The sequence below is a fragment of the Salarias fasciatus genome, chromosome 14, assembly GCF_902148845.1.
Source record: "Salarias fasciatus chromosome 14, fSalaFa1.1, whole genome shotgun sequence".
NCBI classification, from domain to species: domain Eukaryota; kingdom Metazoa; phylum Chordata; class Actinopteri; order Blenniiformes; family Blenniidae; genus Salarias; species Salarias fasciatus.
In genome coordinates this window covers 36,395,491-36,417,453 of record NC_043758.1, presented here as the reverse complement: position 1 = coordinate 36,417,453, position 21,963 = coordinate 36,395,491, and the positions used below count along the sequence as shown (strand labels likewise).

At 39.9% G+C, this 21,963-nt stretch overlaps 2 long non-coding RNA genes across 2 annotated transcripts; one reads left to right on the top strand and one right to left on the bottom strand.

The window, feature by feature from the left end:
- Window positions 1-421: 421 nt before the first annotated feature.
- On the bottom strand, window positions 422-3,844 carry LOC115399980 (uncharacterized). The gene is made up of 4 exons (XR_003932746.1): window positions 3,394-3,844; window positions 2,494-2,626; window positions 956-1,383; window positions 422-859 (listed from the first exon to the last, which is right to left on the bottom strand). It is a non-coding gene; the product is annotated as an uncharacterized LOC115399980 (long non-coding RNA).
- Window positions 3,845-4,328: 484 nt separating this feature from the next.
- On the top strand, window positions 4,329-7,365 carry LOC115399990 (uncharacterized). The gene is made up of 3 exons (XR_003932756.1): window positions 4,329-4,451; window positions 5,441-5,518; window positions 5,775-7,365. It is a non-coding gene; the product is annotated as an uncharacterized LOC115399990 (long non-coding RNA).
- Window positions 7,366-21,963: the final 14,598 nt, after the last annotated feature.

Sequence of the window (21,963 nt, the reverse complement as noted above, 5' to 3'; positions counted from 1 at the left end):
TTTCAACTTTTTGCAGCGTTTTTCAACAATTTTCATTTGTCTTGATTAGGCTACATGTTACATTAACAGTATAAAATACAGTACATACATTTACCTTCTGTAATTCCTTGTAGGTCACCAGACGGCTGCGGGAGGTGGAGGAGCAGCCGTCCTGTATGGTGGACCGTCCTGGGTTGGAGCCTGTTTGCCTCAATGTGTACTCTGCAGAATGCCTGCCAAATATATGGTGCTGACTATGGTCCTTTACGGCTGACAGGAATACACCAGTATGCTATGCTTGTATCTAATTCAAAAATGTAGTCTTACTTTGGTTCAGTGAGCATAATCTTACAATTCTAACAAAACGTGATGAATGTGAATTGATTTAGCTTTTTTTAAAACTGCGTATTTCTTCCAAAAGCCGTTGATCTGTACATCATTCATGTAATCACAGAGTCACTTCTGTAGACAAGCATTTATTGACATCACACACTTTACATATAACCCACAACATGGGGCCAGCCTATGACTGGCAATGACCTCCTCTGTGTCAGGCCGCTGAACTGTGCAGTCAGGTCCTCTGGAATGGGGATGGCCAGGACTGCCTCTGTGTATGGAGCCGGATCCTTGAAGATTTCTTCAAAAATGAGGTCCATCATCTCAGCAACATACCCTGTTTCAGAAAAGACATGCACAAAGAAACTGTTGTTTTTGTTTTGTTTTTTGAATTTTACAATGACAGAGTTTTTTCCTAAATACGTCCTGGTGTTTGGCACTTTATCTGATTTACTGTTTTCACAAGGTTGTTTTTGGTGTGTTGAAGGTTCTTTCCAAAACAGATGTCTCGGTTGAAAAAATTAACATGGCACCCAGGTAGAGTCTGGAAGTACAGGAAAGAGAAAATCAAAGACGTTAACGCTGACAGACACTTTTCGCTAGACACTCACACAATTTCTATGTAACCAGTTTATTTTACCTTTAATTTCAGTGAAATATAAAAACCTGGAGAGTCTGCCCTCATGTCGCCACCAACGATTACTTTGTCCTCCTGACTGAGCCGCTGCAGCATCACATCCTGCAGTGTCTTCCAGTGGCGAATGACTGCAGGCTCAATGAAGGATCTGGCATGCCGGCGAAATGTGTCATATTGTCATAGTTAAAACCATATTGACAGAGTCAAAGGAAATGTCAAAGAGTTTGAATGGTCATAGGTGGAGTCCTGCCCTTTTGAAGATGCCACTGAAGAGGTGTCCTGTAATGGATCTGAATCCCGCTCCTGCTCCTCGTCCAGGTTGAGACGAGATCTCTTTGAAGGTTTCTTTACTGGTGTTGATGATAAATAAAAAGGATCTCTAGTGGATGTCCCAACACCAACATCCTAGCAGGACACAGTAGCCTGGACACCTGTGAAAAAATACAATTTTTACTAAAGGAAGTCTTTCCATGACACATAAAGACAGTAATACATTACATTATACGAGAGTGGGCCCAAAAGTTCCCGGACTGTGGTTATAACTTTTTATTTTTTAATCTTCGCAATTGTTTGAAACTGTCACCTCCAAAATACTCTCCTTTGGCTTGAATACAACACTGCACCGGAGATATTCACTGTTCAGAAGAGTCGCCATGACCGTGCGTAACTGTGCCGATAAGATAGAACTTCAATTTTCCCTCCCCCGCCTGTATGCCTGTCTTACCTTTCTGCTGCCGCTCCAGTTTCATCTTTGACAACAAAAAGCCGTCGCCCGGGGCCAGATCAGGGGAATATGGCGGTGGGGAGGCTGGCTGGTCACGGTTTTAGTCAAAAAATATGCTTTACGCACAACATTTTGTGCTATTTCTGTGCGTAACGGGGTGTCTTGTGGTCTGCTGTCTGCTACGATGCGGCCATTTCCGGGTGCCTTCGTCTCCCTGCTTCTAATAACCGCCTGAGGATCATCTGTCTGGATCTCTACAATACTCCCATCAGATCTGCAATGCCATCAAAAGTCCTGCGTGGATCTACCAGGACGTCTTCTTCAGTTTTTGTGACGTTTTTCTCTGTTCTGGAAGTGGATTGTTGTCCTCTGCGTGCCTGGTCTTTGTGATGTAATCCGATCACTCTTAAAGGGCCCAAACCACTCAGACACCCTAAGAATCCTTCTTAAAGAATGTCTGCAACATGGTGAGTGTTTCTGCCGCTGTTTTTCCCAATAAAAAACAAAATGTTTTGACAGAGCGCATATCAGTGGATATTCGCCATCTTGAAAAATTGAAGAGCGGGGTGTAACTCTGTCAACATAAACAGTGACTGTCAGCTGACCGCATCAGGGGGGAAGGCCAAACCTGGCACAGTTATGCATGAGGCTATCCTGTAGCGACATCTAGCGGCCAAAGTCGGAAATTCATTGGATTTTCTTATTAATACAATCAGTCCGGAAACTTTGGGGTCCCCCCTCGTAGGTGAATAGTATTATAAAAGGTAAATGATTACTTACTTCATCAACAATAAATGAACTACACTTGACTACAGACCTTTACTTCTGACATGAGACTGTAGAGTCCTCCAGGACAGCTGTGTGCCTCCAGAACGGGTCTCCAGTGGGTCAGTCTGGCATGCAGCATCCCTCGATGCAGGAACATCTGTAGTTGCAGTTGATGTGCTGGCCTGCATACAGGAAACAGAGGTTACACCTGCATCCTCTCAAATACATAGTTACAACAGCAACAAATACTGCAAAAATGACATGTGCACAGCTCCATTACTTGCTGCAGTTCTGACAGCACCTTTGTTTACTGTCTTTCATGATAGGATGAACTGATTCATCCAGGTGTGTCTGACCAGTTCATCCTGTCACGAAAGACTGGAAATAAAGGTTCTGTCAGAACTTCAGGGAGTAGTGGAGCTGTGCATCTCTACCACTGTATCCCCCCTTTCACTTATTCCCTGTAATTCAACTACTACTACTATCACGGAACAAAAACTATCGTTAGCATCTTGGTGCTAAGTAAAGGCTAATGCCTGAGGAGGTGTACATTATCACCGTCCATACATTATCCCTTACGTACATAATGCTCATTTTACATGAAATATATGTTCATACGGCAGTGTTTACTGCAAGGAAAGAAGTTTGATGGGGGGGGGGCGGGGGCGTGTGGTGTCATTGCTAACGCTGCTAACGGCTAATGCTGCTAACACTGCCGTGTTCGACTGTCGGAGAGTTTTTTTCTCTCTCTCTGGTGGAAACCCTGATACGTCTTCTGTTCAACGTCCCCTGATATTATTTACCGTTGTGTGTTAAAGTAATATGAGGAGAGGACTCCATGTTAGCAACAGTAACTTACGTTAGCTGCCATGCTAAAACCACTTTCCAACAGGCTAAAACACTCGGAAGGACGATATAGTATAAAGCAACATAACATGGTAAAACTTACAGCTTCCACGTTTGTAGCTTGGTCACGGACAGCTGGAACCGATCCAGGCTTTAGCTTCAGCTTCTTGGCGAATCCTGATGTAAACTGGCCCTCGTGAAAGCAGTCCGGAGTGAAGTGGTGAGCGCACATATACAACTTTTTAGGCGTTCTTGCGGGTGCGTCTTCCTCGAAAATGAAGTGAATCCACTGGACCCTCAAACCCTCAGACAAAGGCGGCAAAAACAGACTGCGGTGCTGGCTAGTGCAGCCGACAACAGAGCAGCTGCCGGGCTTCGCATGTTCCTTCGCCATGTTTACTGAACCAGCAGCGTTTTCCGGGGTGCTGAATAAACATCAGTGGCCCAGTTTACATGGGTGTTTTTTTTCAATCCGATTGTAAACAATCGTATTAAACGGAGTGTATACATGTACGGCATACAAAGCGATCCACGATGAATCCTCGTTTACAAGGACCCTGGGTGAAGCAGATTATACAGCGTCCTGTGACATGCGCACAAAGACTCACGAGGAACTTGGTCTTTAGCTCCGCAGCAGCAGTCCTCAGCGCTGAGCAGAGTGTTTTTATCTGCTGATATCTGCTCAAATAATGTCCCAAAAGTCCATGAAACGCTGCTGAAGGAGCGGCTGCTCCCCTAGCTGCTGTATGGGTGGCCGTTTGTGCCATACACCGCCTGGTAGAAAACGCCGTTCAGAACGGCGCTTTTAACGCCGAGCGCCGCCAGGCGCTTTTATTTTGAAACGCCGAGCGCCGCCAGGCGCTTTTATTTTGAAACGCCTTCCGGCGTCTAGAACGCCGAGCGCCGCCAGGCGCTTTTATTTTGAAACGCCTTCCGGCGTCTAGAACGCCGAGCACCGCCAGGCGCTTTTGGACGCCTGGAGCCGCCACGCGCTCCATAATATGCTAATATTCTCCTCCCCTGAAGTTTGGCCAGCCAGTAAAAGGTATCGCTCTGCAGCCAATGGGATCTTCTTAGGCAAGACATGAGCAATGCACTATCGATGTAGCTATCCGAAGCTATCAGAAAGTGTTGGACCGTTCTGGACACATCTGTCTGATGGTGAGTTGCTTTCACCCGTACTGTCAAATTAACGAACTCTGCCTTACCTCTGTAACTTTGAAAAATAATTTTTTTTTAGCAATGGGGAAAGTTGGTTTGAAGGCTAGTTAGCAATTACCTTTTGCTTTCTCACTTTAGTTTTTAACACACACGTTGCATTAATAAAGCTTAAGCATATCACTACTCACCTAGGCTTTATACGAGGCATTCATGTTATTGTGTACTGTTTAATTCCGAAGAGGAAGCTAAAGTAGTCATTGACTTACATGAGTAAATGTATGTTTGTTTTGGACCATTGGGCCTTCTAGTTGCAGTCGTAGACATTCCAAAGTTCATCGGGATGTCTAGAGAAGCTATGGTTTATTTCTTAAGCTTAAGATTATAAAAGGAAGAAAAACAAATGTAAACTTTGCACTAACAGGGCTTTGTGTCACTTATATAAACATAGCAAATTAACTTCTTCCTGGTGCCTTTAGTGCTGATTAATACAGTTTAATGCTCAAATACTAGTCTGCATTGTTGCACTTGTTTACAAGCCTACCGGGCAGTTACCCCACCCCCCACTGACAAGTAACTAAACCAATATGTCCTACAGTCACACTGAATTATATAGTAAATGTTAATTGAAAAGTACATTTCAATACTCTTCCATATTGTTTTTTTCTAATTGTGTTTTTAAAATAAAAAAAATTTGTGACTTTCAACATGAATTGTCACACTCCTTGCAGGATCCGTGGGTGTTGTGGGTATGAGTAGTTTGTTTACAAAAGTAGGATTAAAAACAATGTAGCATTTTTATTGCTGTTTCATGGACATAGACAAGATTGAATCTGAACATAAACCTCAGCTCAACAAGCTGAGCTCCATGTATCATTTGAAACGAACAGTGAAGATTGCAATTTTATTTACATTTTGATTAGTAGGGTAATTGTATTTGTATTTAGGGTATTGTTCTGTATTGTAATGTATTTTGTTTTTTGTGCATTTAGAGCAATCCGGTAGCATTATGAAGAATGTCTATTCATCTGCTGCACAGCCATTGGCCACCTTGGACAGTCCTAAGAAATGTAAGTCTGCTGCAGTAGTTGAGATCTCCTATCCTAGATTAATTTCAACTTCTTTTAGACTTCAATGTTCAAATGTAAGTGCATTTGTCTAATGATAGGCCATAAGCCATGAGCTGGTGGATGTATTCAGTGTAGCCACTTGTTTGAACAACTTGAGACAGACATGTCAGTCATTTGTCACACACCAAATCTTTTGCGTTATACATTGCATTACAGAATTAGTGATATTCATATTTTGTGTCATGTGTTTTTAAAGGTTTGTTTTATGCTTCTCAAAAGTACAAAGACACCTGGGGAGGATGTTGACAAAAGACCAGAGGTGATTGAAGAATCTGTTCGCGATGCCACACTCTCCCGTACAAACACAGACCATGGAAATGTCTGGTACCTCAGGGAGGCAAACAACACTCCATTGTCTTCTCAGCAGGTTCTCCCACAAAAAGATTGTCTCCCATCTTTTGAATCACAGACATCTGAACGACTTACTGCATTCTATTTAGAAAAGTTCACATCCTGATTGACAACTCTTGACTTTGTCGTGATCATTTGATAATGAGCTCGTAATTATGCTGCAGTGTTTTTCAAACTTGCAAGTAAGGATTACCTGCAATTTTGCTCTTTGTTCAGCTACGTTCGTTTATGTTAGCTCGTTTAAAGTATGCAAGTTTTGTCCTATTTCAGTAGTATACACCCTGGTCCTGTGGAGGAAAATATACATTTACAATATCATAATAGAGGTAATCTTACATTTGCGTAATTCTGTTGGTATTGATGTACATGCAGTTTTAAGTATTTGCCAGTCACTTAAAGCAGAAATCTCTTTTTACCTTCTGAAAAGAAAACTCTTCTGATTCAGTTAAACTAACAAGCACTCATTACATAATGCTATCCAAGGTCGGGCTAAGCTGGTATATCCTCAAAAGGGCTGATATGACTTTGATATGGAAAAATCTAACTATAAGCTATTTAATCAACTTCTTCGATCTGCTAATTTAAATATAACTTTTAATGATGGCTCTTTCATGACAAAAGTAATGGCAGTTAAATATATTTGCGTCTGGCTTGATCCAGAAATCAATTTTAAACCACATATTGATTATATAATTAAGCATATATTGTGATGTCTTATGCCTCTTTATATATCTTAAAACTGTTTTACACAACAAACAAGAAAAAAGATTATAACACAATTTATTTTATCTATAATTGACTATGCAGATATACTTTGTCGAAATACATTTGATAACTATTTGAAACCACTCAAATTACTGTTTAATACTCTGTCGATTTATTACTAAGGTGCCCTCATAGAACACATTACTGTTTATTATATGAACAGCTGAAGTGGTTACTTCCTGATGAAAGACAACAGTGTCACTGGTTACAATTTATCTTCAAATGTATTTTTTGTAATGCACCTCCAAATTTAAAATGTTTTCTCATTCCTTAAACAATAACATATTCTCTTTGCAGTTCTCAGTATCTGTCCTTTAATGTACCCTCGACTGAAAAGGAGACTGGTAGAAAGTCTGTCTCATATAAGGCCCAAATGTCTGGAATTATCTGCCTGTCAATCTAAGGTCAATAACTTCTTATGGACTCTTTAGGTCTTCATTGTATACTCACCTTAAGACTGATTGCCTATGCCTGTGACTAACCATTTAACTATTCACTGATATTGTCTGTGATTGTATTAATTTGTGACATAATATGATTCACACTCATGTTTGTAATAATTGAATGTAAAAGTGCACTGTGATAATAACTGAGTGTGTGGGTTTGTTTGTGTGAGCAAGATTCTCCTGTGTCTTGTTTGTCATTTTTGTATTGTTTCTCCTGTGTTTTGTATGTGCTTTTTCTGTTTTTTTCCTTTTTTTTTGTTAAGGTCCCCCTTGCAAATGACATGTTGCATGTCAAGGGGTTTTCCTAACAACAATAAATTTGAAATCATGTTCAGAATCTTCCAACATCTTTGTTGTTAGAGACCCAGGCAAACACAGCATGACTTGATTTGGTTTGGCTACCACGACATTGGGCATGGGTAAGGTTCTCCAGAAATATTCCCCCTTACTATAAAGTGGGGTAACAGAAGAGCCTTGCTGTTTTTTGGTCCAGACATTGTCCCGTGTCCTGTCTCCCATGTATTGTCCTTAGAAAATGTCTTTCAATGTGCATTTTTATGCTGGGATAAATAAACCCCCATGGAGCACGCAGAAGATGTCTCGAACTTCGTAATTTGGTACAAAGTACTATTCAACAGTCCTAGTCTAAATGTAGCATTTTCCTCAGAGACAGGTTTTGCAACTGTCCGGACTCTGAATATAAAGAAATATTTGGTAAAGTGCCAGACTTGTTTTTGACAAGTAAAAGAGAGAGGTGGGTAAAAGTGTCAAAATGTTATCAAATGTTGTCAAAAACAGATACCTTACATTAGAATAAAAGTCAAAAGGTGTGACCTAGTATTCAAGTAAGGGGTTACTCTAGTATAATGAGTAAAAAGTGCAATATTAAAGCATGAATGATTCATGACAAAAAGTAGGTTGTGAAAAATCTTATGAGGAAATGGCAAGTATATGTATAATAATAACTTAGAAAGGGCGCTACAACAAATGACCACAGCTAAATATCTGTTTTCATCAGGCGCCAACCTCCTCTCATAAAACTTGAAGATAATGATTAAGTGCAAAAAAAGCTGTAATTCCGGAGAGATTCCAGCAGGGGGCGATGATGTTGGTTTCAAAAAGAGCCCAGGTCTCATTGGAACCCATTCAAAAATGCCGATTTTCATAGTGCAAATAAACTTATAAAGCACCCAGTTTCAGGACATATTTTGGTCTCTATCACTAGTTTCTATAACTGTGTTGGCTTCACCAGACTCTGGTTTTCACATAAATCATCTGTTGATTTTATATTACGAGTTAAAATTTTGCATAAATCGCCCTATCACAGCACCTCCTCTGTCCATGTGATGCGGTCACGTGACAGACGGGACCAATCACATTTTCATCCGGTTTGAAATATTCAATGTGGAGAAGTCCTGCTGGACTCGCTGGAGTCTTATGAACGGTGGTTGGAAACTCTATGGGTGACGTCACGAAAGGTCTATCCATTTATATACAATCTATGGTTTTTATGAAAAAATGAAGCTATTCACAAAAAAGACTTTCTCACAAAGACATGTAAGATTACTGGTATTTTCAGGTAATTAACTCCGCCAGGAGGTTATGGAATCTCGTCAGTTTGTTGGTTGGTTTGTTGGTTGGTTTGTTAGCAAGATTCCAGAAAAAGTTATGGACGGATTGCAATGAAACTTTGTGGAAAGGTGGGTCTTGGGCTAATTTACAATCCATTAAATTTTGGTAATGATCCGGATCACTGTCTGAATCTAGGAATTTTTTAAAGTATTCTTTATCATTGACAGATAGGGAGTCTTTGGCATAGTTGGGCAGGCCCGACGACAGGGGGCATGCGGTGCGGCTTGGTGACTGATTTCACCTGTGGCAGAGGTCTGCGCTCTCTGAGGGCCAAATTCTAGTTTATTATATAATCACATGGTAAATCCTCTAAGTACATTTTATTTAAAAAGTTTCTCAAACACACTTGTTTTGACAAAATAGGTTGCTGTCCTACCCTGCACTTGAAAATGATGTGCTCTCCGTTAGCCCAACATTTCTTCAAATTCACTTAAAGTATCAAAATCTTTCTCTCAGCTATCCAAGTTGACCTCAAGTATGTAAATGGATTACACTAGATGTCCTTTTCTTTACACTTTGTTTATTGACAACGTTGCATTTACACAGCTGGTAAACCGGAGAAATGCAAGAAAACAAAAACATAATTATGCATATAACTGAAACAAATATGATACGTAAATCTTGCATTATTTGTACTAAATTGCATAGACTTTAGTGTTTTTTTGATTTTTACTATTTCACTTCACTTGTTTAATCATTTGAACGTTTTAGAGCGACAGATTGCATATGCAATGATTTTGCATTCCACGTTTTACTAAGACTTAAACATTTTACAAAGCAAGTGTACTGCTATCGATTACTAAGGGATCTATCAATTATTTTTTCCAGTAATCTAATCATTGAAGATTGTTGAGTCTCTCGTAAATTAAAATATATAGTGTGATGTGCTGGGACACCTCATCCACCCAGCTGCTACGGTTAGAGATATGAAAGGACACAGTTTAGCATTTTTTAAACCTTTCTCCACCGCAAAAGCAAAAAAAAAAAAAAAAAAAAAAAACACTGACGGTCTCGAAACCACGAATACCCGCTGTCACCCTGTTGTCATGGCAACTGGCGTCTGAGCTTTGGTAGCATATAGTCAAGAATTAACACTGCCATATTTCAAAATTAATGTCACACGAGTTTTAATGCCTTATCAGTAAAAACACATGCAAAACACCTGTGATTTTATGCCTTTTCAGAAATTTACCTATTGTGATACTCCACCACACCTGCTGAAAGGTATACAGACCAAAAAAATAACTGTTTTGGAGAAAGCGTATGCAGTAAAACTGAGTGTTATTTTAACGCTGATGGAGTTGAATTCAACTCTGTTACAGATAACATTTGGTCCCACTCAAATTTACAGTCAAGTTTACTCTATGGCAACTGTCAAATTTTAAGAGTCAATTCTACTCAATTTAGTGTTAAAGTGAACAATGGAATGTGTAAAAATATTTAACACTGCCTTTTTTTTAACAATGTTGATAACTGAATAAACTTTTTAGATCTACTTTTACTCCAAATTTAGTTTTAAAATAAAACAGTAAATATTTTCCTATTTTTTTTCCCTGCAGTGTTATTTATTTATATGTTTTATGCTTATCATTTGATGCTATATTACTAAATTGCTGTCATCTAAATAATCAAAAACAAAATACATGCAAACATAGTAGGTTGTAGTAACAGCCTTTATTAATGTGTTTCAATGAGAAATGAAAGACAACAAAATCCTGCTTTATTATGGTCACTTCATAGGCATAGAAATGTTCCTGAAATATTTCTGTGCATACAGGCTAAGTGACCAGCGATAGCTTCTCATGTTTAAGCAGAGCAGATGCAATCTGGTAAAACTGGGGCATTTTGGATTGTACTCTGCCAAAGATAACCCAATGTGAGCGGTAAACAAACCCATTGTGTTTTGCCCAGTTCACTTTCATAACTTGAACACTACTGGGCACTTGCATCGCCATGGAAATTCCAGAAAAACCTCATTGTAACATCCCTTTTACAATCTCTTCCATGGAATTCACTCCAGAATTCACAACACTTTGGCCTAGAGCTGCTGCCTTTAGATCTAAAGTTACAGCTGCACAACTATTTACAACATCTCCTGAAGAAAAGTCTGAGTCAGCATCTAAGTTTTCAGACATCACTTCAACATTAGTAGCACTACTTGTGTAAATAACACTTTGGTGAAGTGAAAAGTCACTTCTGCAAAATCAGATGAAACCGTTACGTGGCATTTGTTAAGGTGCTTTCTAAAACCAGAAGAGCTACCAAGAGAATGTGAGCATCCCACTTGGCCACATTTAACATAAAGAGTCCTGCCAGTACAGAGACCATTTTGCAAAGAAAGCACCTTATTAATTTTATAACTAATGCAGCATTCTTGCTCACAACTCTGCCACTTTAGGAGTTTCCTTTGTTTGTCCAACATCAATGTTGTAAATGGTTGTTTGCATAAAAGTGAAAAAGTGGGTCAGGGAAGAACTGTATGATGTACCAAAGACAAAGTGAGTCTCGAAGAGTTCATCAAGAGCTCCCACTGAATCTGTCGCCTTACACGGAAGGGCAACCTTGTCAATCACAATGAAGAAGGCGTGAATGCAGCTTCTTGTGGGTTCCTGAGCAAGAAGGTAGGGCTGACGGCTTGATGTGATGTTGTCCAGATGCTGCTGTACACTGGTTCCAGCCTACGACGACACACTCAACAGCAGTGTTTAGTGACCACCCTCTGACAACAGATCAGATTATCTCACTGTGCATAAAATGGAGGTGATGGAAAGTATATTTTGAACAACTTTTTAACATACCTTAAGGAATCTGATAAGATTATCGACAGCTTGACATGCAGACATCTTTCCTGGTCTCTTTCGTCCTTGCGCTGATGGTGGCAATAGATGTAGCAGCAGCAAGATAGCCGACATGTCACTGTCCCAGCCTGCAGACCAACAGATTAACATTATGTCATAAATAATTCAATTGGCACAATTACCTATATAACTAACAACAGTAAATTAAATCATTCACAGTCCTAACATTCTGAACTTCAGCAGCCGACTCAGCGCTGCACATCAACTCCAGGAGCTCTGTGGTCGGTACCAGTCCACGGCTTTCCTTTAGAACTTTTGCTTTGAGATTGGTAGGCCACCTCTCCAAGAATTTGTTCGCAGTGGCCTCACCAAACAGGAGTCGAAAATCCTGTTCTATCTGTAATGCAAAAATGCAGTACATAGAAAAAAGTGGTGAGTGACAATGCATGCCGCGTGGAATCTTTCAGTGATTCTGCAAGTTATCTTACCAGTCCTGGTGTATCCATGAACCGTGTGAAAACTAAGAAGACATCTTGTGCTTTCTTATCATTCACCGTTGAATGACGATAAATGGAGGTAACTTTCATCTTCTCACGGATAGTGTCTTCATCGGCAGTGTGTCTCAAAACAGCTATAGCTGCTTCTCCATCCTCATCTGGATGACACTGTGTCAGTGGTGAAGAGTCTGATCGACCAGGGCCTGGCCCTCCAGCTGAAGAAGAAACACATATTGACTCCTGCCTACAAATTCCATCAATATCATATGTTACTGATAAGTATACTTACTTTTGGGAGATTTGGTGGCTGACACACTTCTTTCCTCTGCAGTTTTCCTTTCAATGGTCTTCAACCGCCATGGAAGGTATCCTGAACCACTCTGTGTATCATATTAATGTTACGATGTAATCAAATAAATGCAGAAAGGCTGTGCCATCAACATTTCTGACCGAACTGATGTGTTTGTCGCAAGGACGCTTTTACTTACATAGCCATGTTGTGAATGGGGGTCTTCCAGATATGAAAAAAGACCAACGATCCCCTGGGCATACATTTGTCTTACATTTTTAGGGGGAGATGTCCTGAATAAAACAAATTCGATGATAACCATCACTCAACTGGCATAGGACATCACAATTAATAATGTTACGATACTAACAATGTTTCTCTATATTATACATGTATGATTCTTACCCATGTGTTTCTGTCATCTGAGCAGTAAGTATGTTTATCATCTGTCTTCTGGTTGCATCTGTCAGAGATTTGGTTTTTGCATACTCTTGCATGATGCGCTCACAGCCGGGCTTTGTTGTGATGATTTTTTTAAATTGACTGAAATTGAAACAAAACATGAAGTCAGAACATTTTAAACCAAAAGTGAGATAGACAAACGATTACATAAAAAAACTCCACATCAAATGGTTCAACATTCAAATTAGACTACCCACCGCTTTTACGTCATATTTTATATGGCATGGCTTTTTAGGTTGACTTCCTTCAGCAGTGGCTGCTTACTCAGGCGGGCTACACATTGTGAAATTCAGAATGACAGTCTCATTTCATGGTGAGGATGATGATGTTAGCGAGGCACCTGTGCATTAAGGAATATAAACATACCAGAAACATTAAAAGGAACTGTTAAAGTTCCAATCTCAACCTTTGCATTTAATATGAACATATATGTGAATGGTGAGTGATTACCTGGTTGCTCATGGCTCAGCGTGACTCTAAAGGTTCCAGGTGACTCCTTTCAATATTTCTTCAAAAACCTCAGCATCAACTTCTGTGTCAGACTGGTCATACACCTTCATATTTAGCTCTCTGCCTTCAGGTATGTTACATTTCAGGCACAATGGCACAACAGGAAGGAAAAGGAAAAAACATACAGACATTGTAAAAAAAATTGAGGGCATACATTTCCTCTGAATTAAAATCATTGATTTAACTAAGTACAGTGATCCTGTGTTCATAAAATAATGTTAAGTCAAAGCTGAAGACAAGATAAGATGCTCATTCATTGTAAGGCGCAGCTGAAACAATTATTAGCTTAGGTAGTTCAGATGGAGTGTTTTTATGATCAATTAGGTGCATTGACAAAGTAAAAATTATAATATTGCTTCATCCTGATGTTCTAACTAATCTTCCTTCAAAAGGGCATCCAATGTTAGGTCAGACAGCCGAACATACTTCCTGTCCCCACCAAACACAAGACATAGCAGCATATTCTGTTCAAAAAAACAGAGAGAAAAAAGGAGATAATCAAGTTAAACAGTTAAGTGGTTACACAGAGTTATCTATTGATGTGCTCTAGAATTGGTGTTTTTTTATATGAAACAGTAACATCATTTTCACTGAGCCGCTACAGTATGAAGACAGTAACAGGTTAGCTGCTCTTCCAGAAGTTCGTTCGCCTATGATGGAAGGTAATTAGCATTTACAACACACAAACAAAATAATGGAGTTGTTAAAGCTGTGCCACTAAACAAGTCTCAATAATAGTATCTCAGCACCATTCAGAAGAAACACGTAGTTAAATAGGTGCATCTGAGATTCTGAATGTTAGCAACAGTTGGAGCGTAAATGTTCCCCGGGTCCTATGTTCCCCGCTTTGTAATGACCGGGGAATATAGGACCCTTTTTCCACATAAAGGTCCTATGCTCCCCGCTCTTCTCCAAAAGGGCCCTATGTTCCCCGGTATTAATAGAGGGCAGCATAGGACCCGGGGAACATAGGGATGACCCCCACGTAGCCACTTGAAGTTTTTCGGATTCAGACAAAGTGAATTTGACGTCGTCAAACTAATGACTGCATGTTGTCTACATGTACTCAATCGACATCAGTGACACTATAAAATAGTGCTGAGTTGAAAAATCATTTTTAAACAATCTTACCAGCAAGGGAATGCATCCATATGTAGCAGGGCTTCCACGTGTGTGCAGACTCCTGTTCTTCCTGTGTTCTTAATGGCGGTTGGCAAACTGGAATGGTGCATTACCGCCACCAACTGGTGTGATTAGAGAAGGATATCGCCTAAACGAAAGTCTTGTATAAAAATAAAATAAAATAATACCAACAAATAAACAAACAAAACAAAAAAAAAACTGTCTGGGTCACTATACTGACTTACAATCTGTGCATATCACCACTTTTAAAGGCAGCATTTCCCCCACATAAACTGACAACTCTTTATTTACTTTCTTTACAACTTTAACTACAAACTCTGGTACTGTAAAAGTCACTCCAATTTTCATGTTTCGACTTTTTGAAGCATCTGTAAAAACTTTAGCATAACCACAATATTGTATGCAGACTCACTGGCACTAAGCAACACTGTGTAGAGTTGAATTTTCACTGCATGCAGCCAGAACTTTACACTGACTTTTAACTCTGGTGCTGCAGTTGGTCTACTCTGCATAGAGTTGTAATTACTCTATCTAGGTTACAATATGTTGAAATATTGACACTCCATATTTTACTGTGTACCTTGAGCTGCTATTTCAGAGATAAAACAAAGTTGCACTTTATTTTTCATATCAAAAACCATGGAAAGCTTAAATGTCCAACTGTACCTGAAATCACCCAAAATAAAGACAGATATGACGCAAATACGTAGGCTACGTAATGGGTGACAGGAAGACAATAGACCTGTCTAATTGGTCAATTTTGGCGCATTACTTATCCCGCGAAATTTTGTCAATATATAGGCGCCAATGTCTTGGTATTCAGAAATGACTGACAGACCAGACAACAGGCACCGGAGGCGACTTATCGCCCTTAGAGATAGAATAAACACCAATTTGCAACGCATTTTGGACAATCCTGAGGAGGACACTCTGTTACAACGGTAAGTACAAAAAAAAGTTACTTTCAGCGCTCATTCTGGTTATGTTGATTAACAGAACCATAGTAACTGCTAAAAGTCACTGTCATTCAGTTTGGGTCATCCAAATCTCACAACCAAAACACGTCAATTTTTATTTATTTATTTATTTATTTATTTATTTATTTATTTATTTATTTATTTATTTTTCTTTAGACCGCTTTAAAATCCGGGTATATTGCGGAGCTGATTATTCGCAATTGGGTCCTCTCGCTGTTAAATGTATCACAGAAAAAAAGCAAAAATCGCGTTACATGTTTGTGTTATACATTTCTAATGTTTTCCATTGCCATAGCTAAGCTTCTGCATTACACATAAAACTGTCTCTGCCATATACCGCTGACTGTTTTTTTCACCCGCCGAAGCAGGAATGCAAATAACAGGTGTCGTGTCAAAAAGTGATTCCCTGCCATAAAGTGATTTCCGGTCCGCGGACAGCTGAAAAGCGCAGCTTCTGTGGCTGTGCAGCAGTCTTAATCGGGCTCAAACAAGTTTGTTTCCGATCATCCAACGATGTTTATTTGTGTTTGTGTTTCATAGCGTCCGGTACGTCCAATTGCCTTATATCACTGTTAAATACCGGTGTGCCAAAACTTGATTTCTGCCAGAAATTGATTTCCGGTCCGCGGAATCAGCTTTTAGCAAGCAAAAAAAAAAAAAAAAAAGCTGATTTTGACATTGTAATGTCCCTTTACTCGTTTTTTAAGTGGTATAAAGTGTTGGTTTTGCTCAAATGTTGTAAATCTAACTCTGCTGTGTTAAATTAAATAATTTTTTGTCAAAATATCGATCTAAATACAATACCGGAGGCATGAATCAACTTTTGGCAAGCAAAATAAGCAGTTCATGGCAGGGAATCACTTTTTGGCACGACACCTGCCAATTTGGAAAACCGCGGGCTTGGCAAAGCTGCATTCTGTTGTATGAGTAGTACGCAGAGCAAAAACATTATTTTGGAAAATATACTTGGTGACTTTCTCGTTGAATCTGGTGACTTTTAAGTTTACCTGGCCAAATATGTGTTATTGAAAAGCAAATAGTGAATAATCGAGCGGCTGTTTGTGGTTTAAATGGAGAATTTTTAATACACGGAACTGTTTTAGTGCGCACGAGGTGCATTCAGGGACAGTACAACATTTTAAAAGCCATACTGAACAGCAGCGTTCAAACCCTTCGGGAGAACTTGTTGTCTCCTCCAATGCTGCAGCTCCTCCAAGTCATGGAGAGCTAAGCTTTTTTTAATTAACTCCTTCATTTCTAACAAGCATTATAAAAACACAAACCCACCTCTAGTGCAGTTACTCTCCTGTTGTATTCAAATCATCTCAATGTGACGTTCAGGTACAATTGCATTATAACAATACAAGCAAAGTTAATATATATTTATTCAGTTTTATTTGAATAATCTGTGGTAAATGTAGATTTATATGGTTTATATATATATATATACACACACATACTTACATGTAAAACTGACTGGCAAAGGGAGGGAGATCACAACTTCCGGCTTACGCAGTTCACACACCCTCTATTTTCTATGATTTCTTAACCTAAGGTTTCAGATTGTTATTGACAAAAGCTAGCAGATTAGGCAGGTTAGTCAGATTGTATTGCTGATAGACAATGATGGAGTCATGAATAAAAATGCTTGATTCACATTTCCAAATGTTTGTTGTTACTACTATTGTTGTGATTTTTTTTTTGTATTCATTTTGCAGGCTGAATATGTTCCCAAGTGCTGGTGGGCCAATCAGGCATATAAGGAGTAACAGGAGGGAGAGACAGGTGTCATTCAGAGTGTCCGTTTTTAGACATTCAAACCTAACTCGCTTCACCACACCAAGAGGTATCTTTTTTCCCCCAGTCAAGATAAAAACAATATTTATCATTTAGACTGATGTTTGTCCTCGATTTTATTTCCAGATGCTACTCCGATCGTGAGGGTTCACGTGAGACTGGACCTTAACAGAGATACCTTCCATCAGGCCTTAAGGCTCCAAGTAAATGGGTGCCCCGAAAAATACGCATTGTGCAGGGTTAATGCCACCCAAGAAATAATATGCATAAGTGAAGACACTCCAGCTGACATACAACAGAGCAATGTGCTCAACAGAAGTGCTCTGTACTTAATGCCACAGGTTAGAAATTAAGCCTTTAATATGGTATTTTAAAAAAAGTGATCATGCATAGAAATGTAATTTTTTTTTTATATTTAATTTTAAAGGACCCTTCAACACCCTCTGAAGAATCTTCGGAAGCAGTCAGAGCTGTAACATCTTCTGGACCACCTTCAGGACCAATTATAGCTCCTCTACCAGCAGCCACATCACAGGGGCCCTCGACTCAGCTGCAACCTACTAATCGGTCTGCACCTCCAGCTCCACCAGCTCCAGCTCCAACTTTGTCACAGCATGACTCAGCTCCGGAGGAAATCTCTGTGTAAGTGTGCTTATGTAGCCTTTTTAAATATTTATACCATTGAAGTTATAAGAAATTAATTTTGAATTTATGGTTTTCCATTAGGTCATCTGAAATTGGAGACATTCTTAAAAATATCCGGCAACTGATCAAATGGGACACCCCAGCTGCAAACCAAATAAACGTGGTGCGAGGCGAGGAGCTTGAATGTGCCCTTAGGGCCTTCAAGCAAACCGCCTTTGACCCTCTATCCAGAGTTGATGTTGTTTTTGTCGACGAAGTTGGAACTGGAGAGGGTGCCATTGATGCAGGAGGCCCTACAAGGGAATTTTGCCGTCTTCTTGTGGCAAAATTGAAAAACTCAAAAATCTTTGAGGGACCTGAAGATAAAAAAACACTGGCCCTGGATGTGGTTGGTATGTTCACATTTATAATTTCTATAAAAATATAAGTTACAATTTTTGTTAGGGTGTCAGAGCGTCCATTCTTTGTCCATTAAAATCAATTGTATAATGCCACTACCTTTAATTATATAATAGTGACATTAAACAGACTAAACATTTTTAATTCTCTTCTATTTGGACAGCACTTCATAAAAATCTCTACCGTGAGGCTGGCCGGATGCTGTCGGTGGCCCTAATCCAAGGCGGGGTTTCGCCACATTTTTTTTCAGAGCGCCTTTACAGACAGGTGGCTGGTCTGCCGGCAGAGCCGACCAGCATTGATGATGTATGGGACCATACACTCCAGGAAAAGTTGACTCAAGTACGTTAAATATAATTTGTAAATGATAGCTGGCATCAATATATTATTGTATTCTTTTACTGTGAAATGGTCATTGTTTTGAGTCTTTACTAATACTAATTATATATTTCATATTCTACATATGTATACAAGTATTTTGTCAAAAAATTAAAAAAAAAAATTTTGCTCTCTCTATCCTAACTCATCAAATTTCCCCTTCTTCTTACCTATTTTTTCTGTCTACTCCACCCTTGTTCATGTGTAGTGCAGTTTCCATGTTGACACAACGTGAAGCTCTATGACAAGAGTCATTCATTAAAATGTTGTGATCTACTTTTGAAGTTGGCATTGTACAGGCAACCGCTTTACGTTACTGTCTTTTACAGTATGCAGACTGACTTCATACTCACTTGCCATTTGGTCCAAATTTACTGAACCCTGCCAGTCATACTTTTTGACATCACGAAATTGTAGGGCTAAAAATGCTGTCAATAGTTAAAGTATGTTATGAAAACAATAACGATAATATTCACTCTAATAGTTATGTGATATTAATTTTAGGTTTTCTAAATTAAGCAAACCTCGAAATACAATACAATTGAAGTATCATTACTTTTTTCTGAATCTTGATTTATCCCCTTGTGATTTCTTTACTTGTTTTTCTTATTTCTATCCAGATATCACAAGCAACCACTCTGGAGCTGGTGAGAGAGGCTGTTAATGGAGCAGCTGAGGAGCTCGCCCCAATGGGAGGACTACTCCACCTCCAAACACTAGAGGACAAGGACGACCTCCTCCAGGCAGTGACGCAGTATTACTGCCATGGGAGGATCCAAGCTGCTCTCCAACAGTGAGTTCTGAAAATGAGTTACCATTGTTGTTTACTTTTACGAAATTCTATGCTTCCTCAGTGAAAGAGGTTTTTAATTTTACAGATTCAAGGATGGCCTGCTGACGTTTGGTGTCCTAGAGGAAGTGGTTCGTAATCCAAACGTACTTCAGAGCATTTTCCTCGAGGACACCACTCCACTGTCAGCTAAAGATCTGACAGATCTCTTCAAGCCGATCCTGAGCCAAGCTGGGTCTAACAGGCGACGTGCAGAGTCAAGAACACTGGCTTTCTGGAGGGACTGGCTTTTGGAGGTGGAAGGTATGAATACCCCTGTTAATGTTATGTGTTGTTGGTCCTATACAGTGTAATATACTGTCCTCTTTTGACGTTTAGGTGGTGAAGCGGAAGTCAATCTACCACAGATTCTCGTATTTGCCACTGGGTTGGAAAAAATTCCAGCAACTGGTTTCACTCCACAGCCAGAACTTAATTTCATCCACCAAGAAATGGAGCACTCGTCACGGTTTCCGAAGGCGAACACCTGTAGCCTGACCCTGAGCATTCCTGTTGGCCTCTCTTATGAGGACTTCAAAGCTAACATGGACTTTGGCATTGGGGCATCCGGCCAATTTGCAGAGGCATAGTTCTTTTTTTCCCCTGTAAATAGTTAATGAATAAGGTATGTGCAGACTCCAGTAAACTTGAGGGAGAATGTTTTGAAATTGTTCTGTTAATCATTGTTTTCTTTAATAAATTATTTTGAAGGCACTACATGTAAGTTTCTGATTATTTTTAAACCTATGCCCCTCTGGTGAGAAGTGTAACTTATGGAGTCCATCGTTGGTGTAAATGATTTATTTTTCCTGAAACAACAGTGACAAACTATAACTATGAAGTTTCTGTGGCAGCGCAGCTGACGGCTCACTCTCTAGTGACCGCAGGCTTATCAAAACACTTATTAACACTTATCTAAATGAAGAACATTAGAATTACGAGCATATAATCATACAACATCCAGTAAACTACTATTTAAAAAAAAAGGTATTTACAATCATTGAACTTATTTTTTAACCGAACTTATTCCCCAATGAACTCTTTCACTTTTTTAACTGATCCTATAACATCTTTTTAAATACCTAATATTTATCATAGTCTCTGTCCTTCTCTTTGTTCAAAATAATAATAAAGAAATCCACAACTGAGATCATGTTTTCAATTTGACTCATTCTTCTTAAAATGTAACATAGCGTTGGACAAATCGTCTTCAGCCGTATTCACACAATCCACCGGAAACTGCTGTACTATTGGTTAGACCTGCATTGTGGGCGGCCCTTATGAATCTTGTCGATCGTTCCTTCAGTCATTCATTCATTCAGGCAAAGCTCCATCTCCTTACAACCCAGTCGCCAGCTGGAGCCCTCGTCCCCGCCCACAGCTGCCGATCTAAACCCCTTCAGCAGACAGTTTTTTACATTCCTTTGCAACATTACTGGGGATATGGCGCCGGTTGGAGCCGTTAACTGTTTCGGGTTCACTCGTTTATATAAACAATCACGATCCTAATTATTTCCGATCTCAGACACAATCAAAGGCTTGATTATGTTATATTACTTTCTTATGTAATTGTATCTCCAATTTTCCTTACATGAAACAACAGCGACAAAGTATAATTAAAGCCGCAAGCGGCATTGGACGGGACCTCGCCCTCTGGCAAGGTGGCCCGACTGAGGTCGTCCTCGTACCTTGATGACCGAAGTCCAAGTCACTGGGAACCTTGCTCCTCCATAGACTTCCAGCACCCTCTCACCCACAACATGGAGTTGTTAGCATCCCCCATCCACTGACGTGGAGCTTTTAGCATCTCTCATCCGCTAACATGGAGTTGTTAGCATGTCCCACCCACTAACATGTAGCTGTTAGCATCTCCCATCCGCTATCATGTAGCTGTTAGCATATGTCATCCGCTAGCATGTAGCTGTTAGCATCTCCCGTCCGCTCACATGTAGCTGTTAGCATCTCCCATCCGCTAACATGTAGCTGTTAGCATCTCCCATCCGCTAACAGGTAGCTGTTAGCATCTCTCATCCACTGACATGGAGCTGTTAGCATGTCCCACCCACTAACATGTAGCTGTTAGCATCTCGTATCTCTCACCCGCTAACATGTAGCTGTTAGCATCTCTCACCCGCTAACATGTAGCTGTTAGCGTCTTCCATCCGCTAACATGTAGCTGTTAGCATCTCTCATCCGCTAGCATGTAGCTGTTAGCATCTCTCACCCGCTAGCATATAGCTGTTAGCATCTCGTATCTCTCACCCGCTAGCATGTAGCTGTTAGCATCTCTCACCCGCTAGCATGTAGCTGTTAGCATCTTCCATCCGCTAACATGTAGCTGTTAGCATCTCGCATCCGCTAACATGTAGCTGTTAGCATCTCTCATCCGCTAACATGTAGCTGTTAGCATCTCGTATCTCCCACCCACTAACATGTAGCTGTTAGCATCTGTCACCCGCTAACATGT